This window comes from Anas platyrhynchos, chromosome 1 (genome assembly GCF_047663525.1).
Source record: "Anas platyrhynchos isolate ZD024472 breed Pekin duck chromosome 1, IASCAAS_PekinDuck_T2T, whole genome shotgun sequence".
Classification (NCBI taxonomy): Eukaryota; Metazoa; Chordata; class Aves; order Anseriformes; family Anatidae; genus Anas; species Anas platyrhynchos.
In genome coordinates this window covers 72,207,953-72,230,622 of record NC_092587.1, presented here as the reverse complement: position 1 = coordinate 72,230,622, position 22,670 = coordinate 72,207,953, and the positions used below count along the sequence as shown (strand labels likewise).

The window sequence follows — 22,670 nt, the reverse complement described above, 5'->3', positions numbered from 1 at the left end:
AGGGGTGCTTGGACATGTGTGGTGACTGAGAATAAAAACTTTTGATTAGAAATGCTTGGCTACTGAAATAAATGCTACTCATTTCTACCTACAGAAACTTGATAATAACTTCCAGTTGGTAGGATACCTATCTTGGCTTGCAAACTAAAAGAACTGGGGGCAAATTTAGTGTCTGTGAACCACTTAATAACTAAACTAAGAGTGAGCCAGGATTATAGCTAAGGAGAAGGAAGTTGAGAAAAACCTAAATTACAGCAAATAATTCAGATCATTCCTTGGCATAATTCAGCTCATAGCTATGTTCAGAAATTATTTTTAGGAAAAAAAAAAAAAAGAAGAAAGAAATAGAAAAAAATATTCAGAAATTATTTTTAGAAATATGTAAAAGGAGAATATCATATACCAGATTCAAAGGGGAAGAGAGAAAATTATTTCAACGAATAAGGTAATGGCTAGAGTACTTTCTTTTTCATTGATACTTAATCTTACAGTTTCTGCTTTAGACAACAACTTTGCAGCCCTCTGTGCTCTGAAACCTGGAGGATACAAAGACACAACTGGGTTTGAAAGATGGAGCTGCTGGATCCATCTGAAAATGAAGCTGCAAACACAATCCAAGTGACTCACCTGGGCACCCTTGTGCTGTGGTGTCCTGAACAGCCTGCTTGTGGTGCTCAGGACAGCCTGCATCAGCACACTTTGGGCTGAATCAAGCAGCATGCATTTTACCTCCTAAGGGAGCCATCCAGGCAACCAGGAGAGCAACACACCCTTCCCCTGGACATAGGCAAGAGCTTAAAATTCATAACATCTATATGGGAAAAAATAATAATAATAAAAAAATAAATAAAAAGGGCAACAAAACCACAGAACAGCCATACAACAGCCACAAAACAGGGCTTTCCCAGAGGCCCTCTCAGTTCAGTACTTCAGTCCACATTGGGCAACCGAACTGGTGTAGTGGGTTTACGTGGCAAGGTTTTGGTAGCAGGGGGCCATAGGGGTGGTTTCTGCAAGAAAGATCTAGAAGCTGCCCCATGTTTGGGAACGGCCTCATTGTTTTCCAGATCTGAGCCAATAAGCGATGTTGTTTTGCGCCTCTGTGAGAGCATATTTAAGACAGGGAAAAAAAACGCTGCGCCACACAGCAGCTGGGAGAGTGAGAAATGGCCTTGCAGGCACCAAGGTCAGTGTAGAAGGAGGGGGAGAGGTGCTCCAGGCGCCGGAGCAGAAGTCCCCTGCAGCCTGTGGTGAGGACCATGGTGAAGCAGGCTGTCCCCCTGCAGCCCATGGAGTACCACAGTGGAGCAGGGTTCCACGCTGCAGCCTGTGGAGGAGACCACAGTGGAGCAGGTGGCCCTGCACCGATGGAGGCTGCCGCCTACGGAAGACCCCTGCCTGAGCAGATTCCGGGCTGGACCTGTAGCCCGTGGAGAGGAGCCCACGCAGGAGCAGGTGACCTGGCAGGAGCTGCTGCCTGTAGGGGAGCCAGATTGGAGCAGTTTTCTCCTGAGGGATGGACCCTGTGGTACGGCCCATATTTGGAGCAGTTCTGGAAGAGCTGCTGCCTGTGGGAAGCCCACGCCGGATCAGTTCATCAAGGACTGTATCCCGTGGGTGGGACCCCACAGCACAGGGGACAAGAGTGACTGAGAAGGAGCGGCAGAGAAGAAGTGCTGTAGACTGACCATAACCTCCATTCCCCCGTTCCCCTGTGCCGCTCAGGGAGAGGAGGTGGAAGAGGGTGGATGGGGGGGGGGAAGGTGCTTTTGGTTTCTTTCCTTCTCTAGCTTGTTAGTAATGAGCAATAAATCTTACTATCTCCTTATGCTGAGTCTGTTTTGCCCGTTACAATAATTATTGCGTGATTTTCTCATCCTTATCTCAACCCTTGAGCCCTTTTCACATATTTTCTCCCCATTCCTCTTTGAGGAGGGGGAGTGAGAGAGTGGCTGTGTTGGAGCTTGGCTGCCCACTCAAGCAGAACCACAACAACAGGGCTCACAAGAAACACCAGCCACAGCAGGTTAGTCCACCAGCCTTCCCCCTCCAATCATAAGTGGGCAGTTGGCAAATCCTCAGGAGCACATCCTCTCCAGCTCCTCTGTCTTGTTTGCACCAAGAGGTGCAAATATGTTTGTGTTTTGCACAAACACACCCTCAGGAGTTCCACTAGCAGCTGGAAGAGATTGTTTCTGGAGTAAAGGTGGCAGATTCATGGGTGGATCACACTTTGCAAACAACATAGCAATTCAAGAGGAAGATCCTCAGCTGTAGAGTTTAGGGCTTTTATCTGTTTTTGTTTGTATATAGCTTTTCTGCTCTTCTAAAAGCCCACATAAAAACAGATACAAGTGCTGTATTTTTTTATTTCTTACAACCCTGCATTCCCAAGTTTCTGAAACAAATAAAGGGCAAAAAAGAAGAAGGGAGGCAGGAGTAAAGTGTTGAGAACCAGAAACAAGAAAAAAGGGGGAAGTGCAAACAGATGAGCAACTTTAAAAAAATGGCCCCAAACCCAGTCCTCCATACAAGATGTGACACATTCCTTAGCCTGGAGATATTGTGGATATGCCACCTACCTGCGTGACCAATGTGTTCTAGCAGTATGCAGCACTTTGCTAGCCTGCAAATACTTGCATGCTCACACACCAGTTACATTTTATGGCTTGGAAACAATAGTAATGATGATAAGAGAAATGCCTATAATACAGCAAATTAATATTGCTAGCAAACTGTTCAATATTACCTTTTTTCCAGCAATGTTATAGGGATTGGAGAGAGCCCTAACAAATTATGTGTGGAGTATAAAAATAATAAATTAAATTACAAGTGAACAGCAACTCAATATTTTGCATGAAAAACCAATTTTCTCTCTCAGCTCTGTTATACAGCAGGCAAAAGAAAGAACCCAGCATATTATCTCCTCAGACTCCAAAGCTGCTGAAGTAGAGACATTATCGTTATTTTTTCTAAGACATTAAAGCTTCTTCCTTTTGTATTGTTTTTTGTTTTGGGTTTCTCCTTTCACCCTCCACAGGATCCATGATACAGTAACTTTATAGGTGGAGCTGATAGCATTGCCTAATTTTATGTCAGTCAATGTTTTATATTGCAAGGCTTGTTTACTCTGCTTATGACTTTGCCAAACTTCAAGCATTATGGGTGAACTTCATCATTCTGGTTATCAGGCTCAGACAGGCTGCAGGGTGTTTGCATTTTTTTAAATTTCATTTCAGTCCAAGAGAATACACTCTTTCTGTAAACAAAATGATGGAAATATAGGTGGCTCTCTCCTGGTAAAAATAAACACATAAACTTAGCACTTCTTTTCTTGAGTAGCACATCCTTTCTTATGATTTGTCTCCTGAAATTCATGGGAGACTTCTTGCTTGACATAGCAACATATTTTTTCTGGGGACATTAAATTTTGGAAAAATTTGGCCAAATTGCAAGGCCATTAAAAATCAGTTTGTATATGCTAAGAAGACACTTTTCAGGCTTCAAGACTTATTTCTTTAGCTATTTTATCCTCACTGAGCTTGATACAGAACAGATTAAGTTGGACCTTCCTTGCAACTGTAACTTTAATTAAAGATGTCAGAAAAGGTGTTTGGAAATAGCCTGGAGCACACCTACTCAGCATGACAGGAAACCCAGCTGGGAGAGGAAACCAGCCAAGGAACAAGGAGGTGGGAGCTTGGGCTCAGGAAAAGCCTGAAACTGGGATGAGGAGTGCAGAAAATAAGACCAGTGAAGGTTGACAACTTAAAATTGTGTGGAGATGCCTCAAAGACAGACTGGGGCAACCAGGTGAACCACAGCCAGGAACAGGAAAGGAAAAAGCGTATGACACTGTCTTCTAGGAAGGAATGGGACTGAAGAGATCTCACCCACCCTTAAAAAGTTTAATCCCTGTTTATGATCAGACTGAGTGCCAACATAATGCTAAGCAATAGGATTTTTGTTTTGTTTTAATTTGCTACTAAAATACTTAGGCAATTTCATAAGTGCATTAAAAGGACATTATTATTCACCTTAATAACATCAGAAAAATGCCCTTGAGTATACAACAGTGACACAGAATTATACTGCCTTCATTTTGCCATTTATTGTGTCTTTATTTGACTTTATAACCCTTATGATGCTCTTTCACAGTCTGTGTGTTTGTTTGTGTGTGCACAGGCAAACATCCAGAGATATTCACCAGTGCCGATTTTATGTGGGTGGGCACAGAAATATCTTCCCTCTGCCTGCCAGTGGAGACAGCAAACAGACTGCATCCCAAATTCCACCACTGGACTTGCACAGTTTAGAGACAAAAAACAAAAGCATTGTGGGTAAAACATCTCCCACAAGACTGGCCCCTTTAGAGCTTCATCCAAAATCCAATTCTGTCTTTGAAAAAGCATCAGTTTATAGCCCTTTCACTAGGATTCATTTCAATTAGATTTGGATCAAGTCATTAGTAATTTTTTACTCAGCCAAGTGGCATTTTTTTTTTTAACCAATGCAGATTTCACATTGAGAATATCAGAAAGCCATTGAATTGCCATTGAGCAGGCTGTACAGGGAAAAAGGACCATGCTGTAAATCAAAACTTATTCAGAGACTTTTTTCTTTGGATCTTTCACATTCCTGCTGAAGCTTTCATCTCTTCACAAAGGGAGCAGTGTTCCCCATTTTGCTATTGATAGTCAGGAATGAGTTTACCAGTGTGGTCTTGACAGGTTTTATTTTCTGGGGAGTTAATGGCTGCTGCTGAAGGCAGTACACAGCTGTAGGTGCATGTTGTTGCTGCTAGTTTTGGAAAGTAATCTTTTAGGGATTGTGTAAACATGAGCTTAGTTGAAACAAATATAACTTTTTCTTGGAAGTCAATGGTATGTTAGCCCAGTTGCATAGCATACTGTGTTCATGATACAGTACTTTGGGGAACAGTTGTTACCCAGTTCCTTACCCTGATAAAAATTTGTAAGCTATACAGTCTTTTACTGTCCCAAATCCACTACCACAGGATGAATTTTGGTGGAGATCTAGCTCTGTGCTTAGTGGACAATGCAGAAAACACCTGCATGTACTCATCTCCCCCTTATCTCCACTCAGGTTTTGTGAGAGAAGTAAGATACACATCTTGTCCCAGCACAGTAGCCGCAAAATCTAGAGGAAAAAGATGCTTGGAGGATGCCTTTAGCCTCTGTGTGCAGCAGGGAGAAGCTTGCCCCACAGCAGCAAGGTAACAACACAGCGTGCTGTACTGCCATCTAGCCTATGCACGATGCTGCAGAGAGTGCTGCAGATTTAGCTAGAAGGATATTAATGATCGGGACCTGCAATTTTCAACCTGTGGTTGAAAAATCCCTGCAGAGTAAGAGCAACTTCTAAAGAGTCTGTGAAAGGTCACACAGGGAAGCAAGCCTGTTGTCAATACAGTTACATCTGCTAGATAACAGGGTGCACAACTGCTGGAAAATATTTAGGGGACAGCAGTTGGAAAAGGTTGAAAACACAGTTATTTAAACAGATCAAACAATACCTCTGCTTTCACACCAAAACAAATCTCACAAAAGTGCTGTGAAAGAGGACAGCAGTGCACTCACTGTGAGCAAAAGTATCTGCCAGGATAGATAAAGTCAGATGAGTCACTTCTGCAGTATGTGCTGGGCCAGAATCTAATAGCCCATATTTCCTAGTGCCTTTGAGTGCCACATGATCATACTGCATTGGTGTTGCTTCCTGTTTAAAGATATCAGCTGTGGCCTCCTCACTTTCTGGAGATTTTTAATGAGAGCCACAAGGGCAATATAATTCTGTAGGAAACTTGCATACAGCAAGAGAATTTTCTGACCCCATCAGTACTAGTATGTTCTTCGTGAAAACAGGTCTTTCCAGGGTTGCTGTAGCAGGCACTTGTCCTTCAGATTTTGGAAGAAATGCAAGTCGCTAAACCTCTTCAGAAGGCACTGGGATGGCAATGAATGCTGTGTGATAAAAACATCATTACTTTTTTGGAAAGGCAATGTCTGTACTCTGTGCCATCAAACTCTGTGTCACCAGTAGGAGCATCTATTCCTGGGTTGTGCCACCTGATACCTGGCAACTCCATGGCTGTGTGAGGGATGTATGTGATGGATGTCAGAGAAGGAGCTGCACAGCCAGCTGAGATGCTGCGCCACCCCAGGGAGAAGGTGAACTTAATGGGGATAGCTTTTATTGCCCAGTTCAAAAGCTGGCTGTGATTTAACTGACTCTGTCAAACCTCTCCAGCAGAGCCCTAGCTGATTCTTAGCTAGGAGTAGTACATTTTCCATTCTATATTGGGAAGTAATGTATGGAGAGAGAAGTGGGTAAGTGGCTGTGAAGTCAGCATCATGTCTATGCTGCTGTGCAGGTTTGAGGTTCACAGGTACAGTCCTGCCGTTGACACAAGGCCACAGTGAAGCCTTGCCAGGAGATAGGGTTTTTGAAGCCTCCTTCAGTAAAGCTATCCTCAACAATACCATGCTCGGCAGCAGAGACTGAAAATGTCCTTTGGTCACTACAGAACACTTGCAGGCTTAGGACAGCCCAGATAATGATTCACATCCAGTTTTTTTTTGCATACAAAAATAAATAAACAATCATACATTTCTAAAAGTGGCATTTTTATAAGTATCCAAGACAGATGCTTCATCTGTTTCATAGCAGTGTCATCTAGCTTGTGTAAGTGGGTAGAAATGTCACAAATTTCCAAACAAAGGTGCTTTAGGACACCTTATCGGACAAAAGTGTCCAATATCAATTGGACATTTCCTCTTCCAACCCCTGCTCTAAGTTTATATGTATTTGGGTTTAGTTACATTTTTTGAGTGTCATTCAGTTGAACTGCAAAGAGAGACATGAATACTTTTACAGTGCTATGCCTAAGCCTTCATTTTGAAAGGGCCACTGTACCTGTCAGTGAAATACCTAGGGAACAGTAAGAACAGATAGATATTGTCAAAATTAAGTGGCTCTTGCCACAGGAGAAATAAAAAATATATATATTTTTACCTCTCCAAGCAGACAGATAAGGCTTAATGAACAATCACGATCCCATATAAACTTAATAAGCCTGAACAGATAATGACAAAGATAAAGATAATCACAATAGAGAAATGTTCTGCTCCCAGGGCAAAACCAGCCTGGGTGGGATGACCAGGGCACCAGTTCCTGCTGAAGTCAGAAGCAGGGAAGCTTCTCCCTGAAGGATGCTGGGGTCTTGAAGTGCATCATCTCACAGCTCTGGAAAATTATCAGCTCCTCAGGCATGTCCTGAAACAGAGCAGGTTGTGCTCAGCCAGCTCACAATCTGGTTGTCTGCACTCAACCAGCTTAAAGTCCCCCACTTCCACCCACCAACATGAGAACAAGAGTTTACTTGAGTTTACAGTTCAAGTTATAAAACTTCATGTTTCTGACAAATATTTCCTAGAATAATGCCTGGGGCCCTTCCACTTGGCAGTCCTCAGGTGCACACTCCAGTGAAAACAATTCATACATAGGTCTATGAGAAGAGGAGAAAGAGAGACAAAATCTTTTTAAAACATTTTTTAAGGTGTCAGTACCTAGCTCTTTATTTTATTAATTCCATAACAGACAAAGTGTAAGGTTTAAAGAGTAGACCAATGGTCTACCATGCGATAAGACTGCTTCTCTGTTTGCTGCATGGGACTCTTGCCAGCTCCATCATTTTGTTCTTTTTACCCTGTTGCCAGTCATGAGAAGAAATGGTGTTTGTGAGAAAGCTCTTCCTCACTACTGTTAGAGACAAATCTTTTGTGTGAAATTTTACAAATCTTTGGCATAGGAATGTGAATTTCTCACAGAAGTAAACAGTAGTTTGTCACATTGTTTTTCTTATGGCTGAATTTTCTTTGAATGCTGACTATGTATTGGTATAGGTTCCTGAACAGCCATGGCTTGTTCAGCATGAGCATACACACCTCCTTGCCTCCTGTAAGCAGTCTTCCATCATAAAAAACTTCCTCTGGTGGGACAGCAATGGTTTTGATCAATTTTCATAACCATTGCCTTTATTGAAGGAACAAAGAAACCATCGAGGGCAGGACCAATGGAAACAAAGATGCAGGGGGGACAGGACAATGGTGTTTTTCAGAAAAGTCTCCTGGCCCACCCTAGAAAATAGGCCACAGGAGATTATCTCCCTCAGTAAGTGCTTTCCTCCCATAAAGGGCTAATTAATATCCCGTGCTACTTCTTGATGTAAACATAGCTCAATCCCTACCTTCTACACTCTGTGCTTGTTCATATGCTGCAGTAATAAGACACTGATAGTAAGATTTACAAAGGTGAAAATAGAGAAATAAGCAAATTTACTACACTCTTTTTAAATCTTTCCCTGGATATAATATTCAAACTATGAAGTTTTCTTTGTTCTTCTTTACCTCTGGTTGTTACTTGGGTTTTCTGTGTTTAGATCTCTCAAAACTCATGTTTTGCAACTTGATTGCAACACCAACAAAGTAAATTGCTTTTATTAATTCTTTCACTTAAGAAACATATATGCACATTAATTGAAGTGCTGATTACAATCTTAAGTTGTTTTAGAACAAATTCCTAGTAGAATTTCTTTTAATCAATTTAGAACTGTTTTACTTTTTTTGTTAGAAATAAATTTAACTATGAAAACATGAAGTCATTTGCAAATGTTTTATGCTGTTTTGACTGAAGTGTCACTTAACCTGAAAGTCAATTAGTGCCATCTTGGCATTAATGTCATTTTGATTTCCTTCACTCTGAAATATTCTTTCATAATTTGTTGCCACTTTGGTAGGAAACAAATTATTTGCAGAGCTCTAGCTGTAGCCCTTGTAGCATGTGTGAGTCTGTGTGTTAGTCCACAAATGTTCATCTATTCTAGGAACTCAATCTTGGATCAAATCACATAAATTCACACTGCTGAATACATGACAACTAAAATAATTATATTCTTGCTAAGTTTCAAATTAGTTTGAAAAACAAAACAAAACATCGTTATGTATTATTGCATTATAGGAAAAGAGTTATCCAGTTCTACCCCAACATTTAGATACAAATCTCATGATTAACCCATCCAGTAGGATGAAAGATATTAAATGCTGAATAATTTTTATTTGTTTTATGGTCTTCAAACACGACTTTCTTTTGCTATGAAGTTAGAAAAAAAAAAAAAAAAGAAAAAAAAGATAAGTATATCTTGCATCTAGTGTTTCACAATGAAAAAGGACATTCTCCAATAGAGCCAAACTAAATTTGAGGTACAAACAGAGGCACAAAACAAACAAAAAAAGCTGCTGAGGAAATGTGCATTTAGGAACATTTGCCAGAAAAATGGTGCATCTTTTGCTTTGTAGGCACCAAAAGCAGAATTCTTCTTCCTAGATTGCAGAGATCGCCTGTCTGATTTGGTGATCTACTGTGAATCCTTTATGGACAGTGGAGAGAAATACAGTTACAGAAAAAAAAAAAAAAGCATTACCTTGTAAGAGTCACTGTACTTCAATAATACTGTTTTCTTGCTGTTGACTAGGTGGTCAGGTGGTCAGTCCCAATGTATGCCTCTAGGCTGTAGAAAATTTAGATGTCTAAACATGGACAGACAAAGACCATCACAGATGCCTGCATATCACAGCAGGGAAGTTCTAATGAAAACAATCAAACAAGCAGGAATTAGCAATTTGTCTTAGTATCTCCAAATATCATTATCTGAAGACTCTATTATAGAGGAATCTGGCTTCTAGTCGAACGATACACCATCAGACTTATTGTGTCCCATGTTGAGAATTGCTAATTAACACCAGAAATAATTAACAGCAGGTCTTTATAGTCTCAGATATATTAGAACAAAACTTTGTAAGTGTGATATTCATACTAAACTTCTTCAGATTTGAAAAGTTCTGCCCAGTTCTGTTTTCCCCTCTCTTGGGTATAGAACAAGCATCTTAAGCTTCAGCAATTGATACAACAGAGTTCAGAGTGTCCTTTAGTACATATGACATCAAACAGAACAGCAGTGTCCTCTGGAAATGAAAGCATTTCTCTAACACTGGAAGAAATGTTGGGAAACTGAGTGCTTGGAAGTGGAACAAGGGAACTAAAGCTAAAAGAAATGAAATTATCCAAACATGACAGGAAAGGAACATGAGGGATATACACTAAGCTGATAAAAAGCAATACAGAATAGGAACGATAGCTGCTTGTCAAATTTAACTAATCAGTAGGCAAGCATTTGGGTGGAGGTTCTCTAAACAGCAAGTATCTGTAGAAAGAGTATTTGAACTTCACAACATTGCTGAAATCCCTTCACATTAGCCAAGGTAGTTTGGCACCCCAAACTGTACAGAGTGAAGAATTTTCAGTGTTAGCACTGAATTTTCTGGCTTTAGTGAGTTCCACTATTACTGTAGATTATTTTTCCCTCCATACATACACGCAGATTATGATTCTACTCACAGAGCTGCAACAAGGGAAGAGCTGGTCTGGCAGTATTCTGCTATATACTTTGTGCAGCTACTGAATGCATTCATGTTTTTCCCACAGCAGCCCCTGCCTGCAGTAAGAAAAACACACAGATAGTTAAAAAATGCCATCAGAGTAATGAGCTTTGTCTATTGCCTGGGAATGTATGCAAAGTGGAGGGGGATTGTGAGGAACCTAACCATGACTACTGTTTGTGAATGAATATAAATTTAATGTCTGGTTGACCATCTCCTAACTGCTGCTGATTTTTTTTTTTTTCTCTCCATTGAAGCTGACTTTTGAAGCTGGTTCTTCTTGTGCAGCCCACATGGAGCTGGTGCCTGCTAGGAGGCAATTAACAAAAATTAACACAGGTGCTCCACTTGGCTCCCACCCACAGTAGTCAGCAGCGCAGTTCCTTACCCTCAATGCCAACCTAAGAACATTCCTCTGGCAAGGATGTACACTGCTGTGCAACATGATCAAAACTTACAGGAAACAAGATTTTTTTTTGTCTGTTTACTTAAAGCTGAGTTTTCATTGTAGTTACTATCTCTGCATGATGGGTAAGAGTGCTTCGCTTATTGGCCTTGTTGCTGATGATAGTAGTGATCTGAAAAGTAGTTATAGTCATTGTATATTTAGTGTCTTTGGCAGACAGAGATGAAAAAGTAATGATTTATACATGTTTCAGTTCCAGTTAATGCAAGTCAGTCACAGGATAAACAGATTTACCATGCCAGTAATTCTGAGGTGAATTGCTAAGGTGAACAAAATTATTTTTGAGTTTAGCAGCATCACTGTCTGTGTTTAGCACAAACACTTCATGCTTATACTATCATTACCCCATTTTAAAGTGGCTTAAGAGATGGACACGTAGATGGAGAAGCTGAAGCAAAGCAAGGCACAGTGACTTCCAAAATCTTTAATGAAATTCACGGAGAAAGCTAGGAATGAAAACCAAGCCTCATGAGCTATAATCCTCTATCTTTTCATAACACCCCCTCACTTTATAGGCCTTCCGTTTTCATCACCTGTTTAGTTTATTGACTTATTTTTCCAATGACCAGTGACCATGTACACAACAACAGTTCACTCCGCAGAAGCCCTCGACTCTTTTTCTAAGTGCAAGAACTGGAGACCTGGCAACTGTCGAAGAGCTGAACTTCATGACATAGGTAAGGTCAAGGTGAAGAAATTGTACTGAATTTATTCTACATATTTATGTGGTACCTTGTAAATCTGACTGAGGTCCCTAGGGTTAACACAAATACCGGGAGTGCTAAAATTACTGTGTTGATTACAATATCTGATTCTTCAAAATATTACTGCATGGGAACTGAGCACAACTGCTGAAGTGTGTGGGTCTTCTCAGTCACTTGTGCATGCACAAGTCCAAATTTGGCCCCCTCCTACAACAGCATCACCATTCTCTACTAAGATACACATTAGCTATGCCAAATCACAATGATAAAAGATGAATAAGAATTAGAATTTATGTAAGAACTACCATAACTCTGGGTGTAAATTTGCAGCATATGGAATTCCATACAGCATACGAAATCAGATGATGCAGTGGGCACTTCTCAGTTCTCACCCTTATTCCCTAGCTGTATGTAAGCTACAGAATAGAGTTTAATTAAAGCAATGGATATACCAGAAACCACTGGCACAGAACTATATTCCCACACAGCATAATTGAGGCTGCAAGAAAAACAGCAGGTCACCCTTCAAAAATATTTTAAAATTAAACTGTAGAAAAGTCTGACTTACACTCATTTTGTGAACTTTAAAGACAACTATTTCTATCTCTACACCTACATATGTTCCCACAGAAAATACTGTACTAATTTACAGTAGAAGAGCACAGAGGATTATATCCTGAGATTCATACCTTAAAACACAATAAAAATAGTAATATTCAGAGATATAGGAAGTGCAGAGTGAAAAAGGAGATTCAGGGGTGGTGGTGGTGTATAGGTTCACAAAATCCACCAAAATTTTGGCCTGTGAGGAGAGTTTCAGAACTGTTGCTACAGCTTGAAAGGGTAATAGACAAAGGGGAGTTATGCTCTGTTATGGGAGCAAAGCTGGGTTAACATAAATCAGAATTAAAACTGCTATGTAATTTGATATACAAATATATAACTGATAGGCTTTATTAAAACATTATATTAAATCTAGAAAAAAAAAGTATCATAAAAATTAAGTAGGATTTTTCCATCCTGTCACAGTCTATGTGACACAACATACCCACTGCTCTCAGTTTATTTTTTGGTTACTCTTTGCATCTTTATGTTTTTGGAGAGTAAATTCCAGATTCAGCACATTTAGGTACAAAAAAGGCTTTAAAGAAAGCTTTTTCTAGGATGTCTGCATGTTTATATTCTGAGTAAAGAAGTCAGTAGTTTTTCTACCAATATTAGCTATATTACTCCCTCCAGCCAAACCCATAAACTAAAATCTCTGCAACATTAGAGTTTGTTTTTCCCCCCTTCCCTATCTCTTTTGGGATTCATGGCATTTTATTTGTATTCTTCCCAGGTTTGCCACAGACAGGCTGGAAGGCATTGAGGAAGTCATCCCATAGGGGACACTTCCAATTTAAAGAATGCAAATAACTCATTTCTTTCATGCACTGCAGTCCAATAACAAAAAGCACATAAAAAAGCAAGTTGTTATAATTAGGACAAGTTCCTTATGCACTGCTGTTAGCTAAAAGAAATCATTCCTATCCTGTCTTTCTAATCCTATTTAAGACCATCTAATGTTCATGCCCTTTTAGTTAAGTTAGTTTCAGAAAAAGAGAGTGAAGCAGTAGCTTTGGGCTTCTAGTACAAGATTGAAACCCCTACTGTCAAATATCACCAAATGCTGACCTAGTATATATTTACTATCCTCATTAAATCTGCTCAGAAAACCCTAGGGAAAGAATATTGTCCTGGCAAGTTTTTATACTGAAGCAGGTACCCTTTGTATTCTTATGGCTGTTAGAAAGCTGGTATAAGGTGTTCTGGGTAATTTGGGGAAAACAAAGTCATGGGACCACACCTGCTCTGAATCGAAGTAGTACTGCAGGTGATAAAGTCAGACACAGATGTGGCTTTAATTGCTGTAGCACTGTGGCCTAATATGCTGCATAGCATAAATTGCGTGAGACTACACCTGCTTTTATATTCCCCTTATAACAGGGGCCAATTATAAGGTCTACTGCACACAGCACTCAGGATTTTACTTTAATCTGCTGGTGGGAACCTACAGTTTGTTCAATGTGGCCTTGGCCTACAAGCAGTGCTGAATTAAGAAAGGATCATTGATCATCTCTTTTGATATGTTGCAACCTCTGAGGCAGGTTCCTTAAAGGCAATGACTTTCTCCAGCCCCTACTAAACAGAATTTTTAGCCTTGGGAAGCTCAAACTGAATTGAAGAAGAAGAAGAAGAAAAAAGCAAATAAGTTTCATAAGTTTTGAGTGTCTAACATGGAAATTTTAAACTCTACTATTTTGTTAATGTTAATAAAGAAGACCTAGAAGCTCCAACCTGAAATCTTTTGTTGTGCAGCTAACATAACAGAGGGCAAGCTCACACCCAAAGCCCAACCCCAGTAGAGTTCAACACAGAGAGCAAACACGAGGAAAAATGCTGCCTGCCTCTGCTCGTTGCAAAACTGCTTTCCGTGTAGCCATCTAGTGGAAAGCAACTGGAATGTTCCCAATTAGAAAAAGTAAGGAAAAATAAAAATAAATAAATAAAAGGAGGGGCGTGGGATTATTGCAGGCATTCAAAAGGTCTTAGTATAAATATTCAGTAAATCAAAAGGGATAGCTACCTTGCTGAAAGTCTTACTAAAATATAATTTGCAGTTGCACAGTAAGCGTTTTATTAATCTGCCTCCTGTCTTTAAGAAAACATAATAAAGGATTCCCAAAGGTAATGGGTTGACTTCTATCAGCTTAGTTCTAGTTTGATATAACTCTATTCTAATCTAGATGAGTTTATTTCTGATTACATAAGGGTAAATGAGATGGGAATTGGGCCTGTTAAGTGTATATTTAGCTGCTTCCCTAAGCAATCTATTTTTATTTTTGAACACCATTGTTTGATTATTTAAGACAGATGCAAACAACTAATAGGAAAACTAACTCACTGCCTGAAGAAACACAGCTTTGTTCTTACTGTTGGTACAGCCACAGGTGACTCTAAAGTCACCTGACTCTAAAGTTTCACTGAAACTGTGAGCAGGTTTCTACTGTTCAATTCTGTAATACCGTGTGGAGAAAAATTCCTACCTTTTGTATGTGTGAAGCAAATGCTCAAAGCAGTATACCATCTTAGTAAGGAAACTGTGAGGGACAAATAAGACATTTTTTCAGCTACTGTCACAACTATCAAGGAGACAGCCAGGCTGCACTCTTTACCAGACAAATCCCTCTGTGTTTCCATCTATTAATAAAAAGAGAATGCAGAACTGCATTACCTTCTCTCCCCTTCCTTTGTCACTCAGATACTTTCATTTTAATTGCCAGCCAGGTTCACAAGAAACAGTTACTCTCAACGACTGTGAGACACTTCAGTTAAGGGCAGCAGTGATAAGTGAATGTTAATTCTGGTTCTGACTTCCACTCACTTTTTGGACTAGAGCAATTTACAATCCTATTCCTACTTCAGTTTCTCCAGCTGTAAAACAAGAGAAATGGCATGGTGAAAAACACAAGAGGTTGGGATTATTTCACTGCAAGATTAATCTCGTCATTAAAGTTTTGATATAACAATGGTGAAGTATACAGATCAAATACTCCATAAGATAAATTCTAACAAGTAATCATCTCTTCCTCTTTTTGCCTAATTTACAAGTGCTGCGAACAGGTTTGCAGCTAGTTCTAGGTTATTCTCATGCATTGATTAAATGACAATAGAATCTGCTTTATTTTTTGCAAAGTGTTTTGAGGATAAAAGACATCAATCACCTGCAAAGTAGCTAGTATTGGATCTATGCAGAGGTGAACAGGAAAGCTGAAATTACCTGCATTACCGGTATTTTCAAATCACAACATTAAATAACCTGATTTTTGAAAAGTATGCTTCTTGTTGATGCCAATAGTACATGACAATACCCAGTATGAGAAATGTATATGAAGGTTTCACACTAGTAAACAGAGGATTGCACTGAGCTAGACTGCTTTATTTTCAGCTCTGTCTCACTGCACAAAGGGCTGACAGAACTGGACAGACTTAGGTTGTCTGAAGGGCAAGTTACTATCTAGTCTAAATTAGGACAGTAGAATTTGTCCTTACATGGTTGGGTTTTATTTACAATTGGAGCTCTTTTTCACCTTTTTCACATAGTCCAGTAATAGAAACAAATAATTATGGGGTCCGAGTTTTTCTAGGCTTTTAGTTGCATTTTTCCTAGAGACACAAAAGCTACATTTTTTATTTTTCCAAATTCCCGGGGTTTACTTGCACAATTCCCATTAATATTAATGGGAGTTAAACATCTTAAAAATCCCAATGCAAACAACAACAACAACAAAATAGACTCGTAAGTGAATGTCTATAATGAAATGACAAAGAACTGTAGTCGTTGCAAAAGCTAGCAAAGAGTATTCTTCTGTTTAATGCTATAATAAGTGTCCTATTATCCATTTAGTTCAATTACACTGAATGAGTCTGTTTTTTCCAAAGCCTTTCACTTTGTCACACAGTACAGGGAGCCTGACAAGAACGATGAGCCACTGCTAGCTCTTGGATAGCTATACTGATCTCTCACTATACCTCAGTAAGAAACAGGATCCACTCATTAGCAGAAAGGAAACAGGTATCACAATGACCCCTAGTAGAGCCCTCAAGGTACAAATCTGACAGTGATCCCATTGTCAGCCTCTTATCATAAAAATGTTTTTATTCTCATTCATTACCAAATCTTGAGGGGCACAGACAAGAAAACAAGGAGGAAAAGGCTCCCTTCTGTACTGCTCTGAAGAATACTAGACCATTCTGAACAATTTAAGCCAAGAGCTGTATACTTTTTGATATGCTTTTTAATTCTCAGAAATTGGTTTTGTTGTTTTTAAGCAATGGTGACTTTTCCTTTTAACAGACAGCCATTTTCAGGAGAAACCCTCCACAAAGCCACAGAATGGGACACAAATACACATTACTTTCAGGTGGAGAAAGTATACAGAGGTTTTTCAAGAGTCAAAGACACAATAATGAGATATTTAATCTTACCCCATCACAAGGATCAGTATTTGAAAATAATAGATGGAAAATAATTACAGACATCAAAGAGATTTCATAGTATTTTAGCATATGCTATGTATATTTAAACTTGGAGTGTGTAAACAGACTTCTGATCAATCTTTGCCTTTTTACATTTCATTTTTCCAACACACAATAGCTGTAATTATTGTACAGATAAGTAACTATTTTATCTAGGCAGATAAGCACACAGTGTGTGTAGCTGAGGCCCAGGACTCCAAACTCCATTGTCATGTTTTAGTGATAAAGTGATACTTGGAAATTTTCAGAGAAGACTAGTAACAGAAATATTTTATATATGTTCCATTAGGTAAATAATCTAGTTTCTTAACTTACTAAAACAAGTATTTATGCAGTGGAGTGTCACTATTCCATTGAAGTCCTTATAATATCTTGGGTAATAACACATTTTAAAAACTGGCTACAAGTTTCTTTTTAACAAGATACAAAATAACAGTAACTTGTAAAGCTTACTGTATGTCTGGTAAACGACAAGTAATGGAAAATTTATATGGCTAAACACACGCATACATAAATATATACACATACATAAACACTATATATATTTGAATATATGTGTACATGCAAGAAACTCATACCTGATGCAGTTATTTTAGTCTGTCATAAGCACTGGATTAAAATGCCAGATAGATCCTTTTCTTTCAGCCATTCTTGATTTGGGGACTGTCAAATCATTGCTCATTTCTATCTATTCAAAATCCCTAAGAGGAATAGCAGTTGGCGTCTTGATCCTTTCTGTTCCTGTCTTAGTTTACAGTTTTTCTTCCCAGACACTTAATCCTACTAAGGTGAAGAAAACTTTGTCAGCACTTGAGTGGAACTACTTTTCCCTCTGTTGGGTAGACTTGATCCCTAGCACTCTGTCCCTCAACTTCTGCCACTGCCTGTGTGCTACACCTGCTGGGATGATAACGACAATCACAGCCTGAGGAGCAGTCATAAGGAAGCTTTACTCTTAGCTAAGTCATGAATAATTTATACTCACTTAAATATTCCAATCAGAAGAGTCTTTATGTCCTACCCCAAAGAATAAGTCATATTTGAGGGGTTTAAAGCTATTTTAATTATACACCAGTACATCAAAACCAAAATGACTTCTTCTAAGCACACAAGTTCCATTTACACATTAGAGGAAGTTCAGGTTGTCCATGCATTTTCATGTCTCCATGCTCCCAGCACATACCCCACACTGCAGAAAAGCATAGAAAGTTAGCTTCTCAAATAAAAGTTACATTTAAGCAAAAGAGTTTATTGATGAGAACTAAAATAACACACAGAACTATATCAAGATTAAAAACAATTGGGGGAAAAAAAAAAAAAAAAAGCAACTAAGCAACTCCCCAACTCCACCCCAAAACATCAGTAGAATTTCAAATAACACTTCAGGTCTGGAAAGCTATCACATCTTTTAAAGACAGCAGGAAATCTGTACAAGAAAGCTGTACAAGTAAGACATTTTTATGAGTTAAAGAAGTGTTCCTTTTGTAGTAGATTCAAATATTGAAATCAATGCAGAATTCCACTGTCAATACTGTGAATTAAATTGATCTGAAAATGAATTGCTGTCTCATTGTATTTAAAAGTTCATTCTTCCTAACCTGTACTGGCCAAGTCAAAATCCCGATTTGCTGATTAAATATATTTACTCAGTTTTATATTCCTTTTTTTTTTTTTTTTTTTCCCTGGTATCTAATAAGAAGAAACTACAATATCTTGTTATAACACATTTTCATAATAGTTTTAGCTAATTAAAAAGAAGAACTAAGGCTTAAATACAGTATACCAATAAAACTGAGAGACTGAAAATGCACTACTCATCAATCCAGACAAGGATATCAGGCAACAATTGACACTAGTGAAGACTGAATTTATGTTTATACATGTTTGGATGTAAACTTTAAATTTAGTTTTCTTTCATTCATCTTTCAGGAGTGCATGTACTAGTAGTTTGTTTATTACCAGCAAATTGTGAAAAATATCACAGCTCTCAGGAACAAACGCAGAAATCAGAATTCGTTTTATTCCACTGAAATCTAATTTTCCTCCACTTTTCAATAAAAACTTTGTTAGTCCAATAAGAGAGGAAAAATAGTGCAACACTGACCTGGGTTTCTTAACACATATCATAGAAGGCAGTCAAAGATGCCACTGAAAAAAGCAACTTTCAAATGACCTTTGGTTTGTCATGAATTTGAGAAAAGGAGTCAAGCAAATTTAGGAAATAGGTAAAAACATCACAAAATGGTTTTGAACAGGAAATTCTCACAGACTAACCTGCCAGAATTATTTTTGACCTGCCAGAATTATTTTTCAAAGCTCTAGTTAGCAGTTTAGATACAGGCAAAATTGCTTTAATAAAACTGCAACTTGTTTCCCAGCATACATATCACAGAATCACAGAATTTCTAGCTTGGAAGAGACCTCAAGATCATCGAGTCCAACCTCTGACCTAACACTAACAGTCCCCACTAAACCATATCCCTAAGCTCTACATCTAAACGTCTTTTAAAGACTTCCAGGGATGGTGACTCCACCACCTCCCTGGGCAGCCTGTTCCAATGTCTAACAACCCTTTCGGTAAAGAAGTTCTTCCTAACATCCAACCTAAAACTCCCCTGGCGCAACTTAAGCCCATTCCCCCTCGTCCTATCACCAGGCACGTGGGAGAACAGGCCAACCCCCACCTCGCTACAGCCTCCTTTAAGGTATCTGTAGAGAGCAATAAGGTCGCCCCTGAGCCTCCTCTTCTCCAGGATGAACAAGCCCAGCTCCCTCAGCCGCTCCTCGTAGGACTTGTTCTCCAGGCCCCTCACCAGCTTCGTCGCCCTTCTCTGGACCCGCTCAAGCACCTCGATGTCCTTCTTGTAGCGAGGGGCCCAAAACTGAACACAGTACTCGAGGTGCGGCCTCACCAGAGCTGAGTACAGGGGGACGATCACCTCCCTAGCCCTGCTGGTCACACTGTTTCTTATGCAAGCCTGCTGGTCACACTGTTTCTTATGCCGTTGGCCTTCTTGGCCGCCTGAGCACACTGCTGGCTCATATTCAGCCAACTATCAACCATCACTCCCAGGTCCTTCTCTGCCTGGCAGCTCTCCAACCACTCATCTCCCAGCCTGTAGCTCTGCTTGGGGTTATTGCGCCCCAGGTGGAGGACCTGGCACTTTGCCTTGTTGAACTTCATGCAGTTGACCTCAGCCCATCGGTGCAGCCTATCCAGATCCTCCTGCAGAGCTTTCCTACCCTCAAGCAGATCGACACACGCACCTAGCTTGGTGTCATCTGCAAACTTACTGAGGGTGCACTCAATGCCCTCGTCCAGATCATTGATGAAGATATTAAAGAGGGCCGGCCCCAGCACCGAGCCCTGGGGAACGCCACTAGTGACTGGCCTCCAACTGGACTTGACTCCATTCACCACGACTCTTTGGGCCCAGCTATCCAGCCAGTTTCTAACCCAATGAAGCTTGCGCCAGTCCAAGCCAAGAGCAGCCAGTTTCTTGAGGAGAATGCTGTGGGAGAAGGTGTCAAAAGCCTTGCTGAAGTCAAGGTAGACCACATCCACAGCCTTTCCCTCATCTACCCAGTGCGTCACCCATGACATGTAATATTACATTACATGTAAAATACATGTAATTTTAACATCATTATTTGCTGAAAGAAACAAAGATCCAGAAATTAGATTCTTGCAATTTGGACTCAAATTAAAAAGAAACAAAAAGGAACTGGGGAAAGTTTATAGAAATAGATGTAGTGTGTTTAGAAATAGATTTAATGATTTTACACCCCTGATACTCCATGCCAATTTTTCAGGAGGCTTTAGAGGAGAGTTAAATAAAGGCTTCCTAATATGTACTCTTTGAACAAATACAATGCAAGACCCAATTTTCTGTTCCCTAAAAGATGTTTAAAATAATTGCAAAAGGTAAATTTAACTGTGGTTACAATAGGGATGAACTCAGCCTATTGTTTTTTTTTTTTTTTTCTTAGACACCGTATGTCATGGTTCCACTTGAGTGGGCAGCCGAGCTCCACCACAGCTGCTCTCTCACTCCCCCTCCTCAAAGAGGAACAGGGAGAAAATACGATGAAAAGGGCTCAAAGGTTGAGATAAGGACAAGGAGATCACACAGTAATTATTGTAATGGGCAAAACAAACTCGGCATAGGGAGATAGTAAGATTTATTGCTTATAACTAACAAGCTAGAGAAGTGAGAAACAAAGGAAAGAAACCAAAAGCACCTTTCCCCCCCATCCACCCTCTTCCACCTCCTCCCCCCAAGTGGCGCAGGGGAATGGGGGTTATGGTCAGTCTACAGCACCTCTTCTCTGCCGCTCCTTCTCGGTCACTCTTGTCCCCTGTGCTGTGGGGTCCCACCCACGGGATGCAGTCCCTGATGAACTGAGCCGGCATGGGCTTCCCACAGGCAGCAGCTCTTCCAGAACTGCTCCAGATATGTGTCCGTACCATGGGGTCCATCCCTCAGAAGAAAACTGCTCCAATCTGGCTCCCCTACGGGCAGCAGCTCCTGCCAGGTCACCTGCTCCTGCGTGGGCTCCTCTCCACGGGCTACAGGTCCAGCCCAGATTCTGCTCCGGCAGGAGTCTACCACAGGCGGCAGCCTCCATCAGTGCAGGTCCACCTGCTCCACCGTGGTCTCCTCCACGGGCTGCAGCATGGAACCCTGTTCCACTGTGGTACTCCATGGGCTGCAGGGGGACAGCCTGCTTCACCATGGTCCTCACCACAGGCTGCAGGGGACTTCTGCTCTGGCACCTGGAGCACCTCTCCCCCTCCTTCTACACTGACCTTGGTGCCTGCAAGGCCATTTCTCACTCTCCCAGCTGCTGTGTGGCGCAGCGTTTTTTTTCCCTGTCTTAAATATGCTCTCACAGAGGCGCAAAACAACATCGCTTATTGGCTCAGATCTGGAAAACAATGGGGCCGTTCACAAACATGGGGCAGCTTCTAGATCTTTCTCACAGAAACCACCCCTATGGCCCCCTGCTACCAAAACCTTGCCATGTAAACCCACTACACTGTAACACTGGGTAATTGTTAGAACATTCCTTGTTGTTAGTGCTTGAAGGGAATAAATGACTATGTACAAGTGTTTACCTGAGCACCATTTATTGATCAGTTGACTTCCAAATCATCTTTTTCAGAATATGGCTTTTATTTTATCAGTATTCAGCTGACCAGTACTTATTTGGCAAATATCAGTATAAAAGCTTCTTCTGGCTATGCCCATGGAATCTGTAGGTTTTATAACACTCAAAATGTATTTTCAGTAGGGTTTGCAAACTTGAATTTGGTATGATCAGAATAGTACCTAAGGTTTCACAGAATTTAAAGCTCTAACATTGCAACTAAAAGTGGCTATTAGCCACATAAAGCCTGCAGTTCTAATCTCATGAAAATTTGATGTGCCATTGGTGCATAGGGGGAGAGACTGCATAAACTTAATGGGCCATATTAGAATTTCTGGCTGAATGGAACAGTTTGGATGGCCTTGGAAGGTACCTACCTGCCGAGAATTCAGGTTAACAGAATCTAGCACATAATCCTCTCTTGGTGGTTAGTCTAGAATACTGAATGCTAAAAGAAACAAGGCAATTAATCCATTTTTTTTACCTTTAGGGTATTGATAACATGTTCATTCCCTCTCTCTCTTACCTTAACACCCTCTCCTTATTTCCATCATAACACAAATTAATTTAATTTTAAATACTGTGGGCAGGAACTCCCTTCAGTAATAGCCACTGCTACTGAACATCAAAGTCTGCTTGCCTGCACTAGGATCTGGTAAAGGTCTGGCTGCTGTTTGCACTTCTGATTTTCAGTTTTCATGTGGATACTTCATTCTAAATCTGGAAGCACCTAACTGCGTGTGTTGTCACTGTCTT

General features: G+C 40.1%; 1 long non-coding RNA gene across 3 annotated transcripts; it reads right to left on the bottom strand.

Annotated features, from left to right (window-relative positions):
* Positions 1 to 6,221: 6,221 nt before the first annotated feature.
* Positions 6,222 to 17,707, bottom strand: LOC106017296 (uncharacterized). 3 transcript variants are annotated; one of them, XR_005262896.2, is made up of 4 exons: positions 17,342 to 17,707; positions 10,474 to 10,570; positions 9,500 to 9,662; positions 6,222 to 7,293 (listed from the first exon to the last, which is right to left on the bottom strand). It is a non-coding gene; the product is annotated as an uncharacterized lncRNA (long non-coding RNA). The 3 variants fall into 3 exon arrangements; XR_005262897.2 differs by lacking the exon at positions 17,342 to 17,707 and adding an exon at positions 14,959 to 15,136; XR_001190675.4 differs by lacking the exon at positions 17,342 to 17,707 and adding an exon at positions 13,359 to 13,480.
* Positions 17,708 to 22,670: the final 4,963 nt, after the last annotated feature.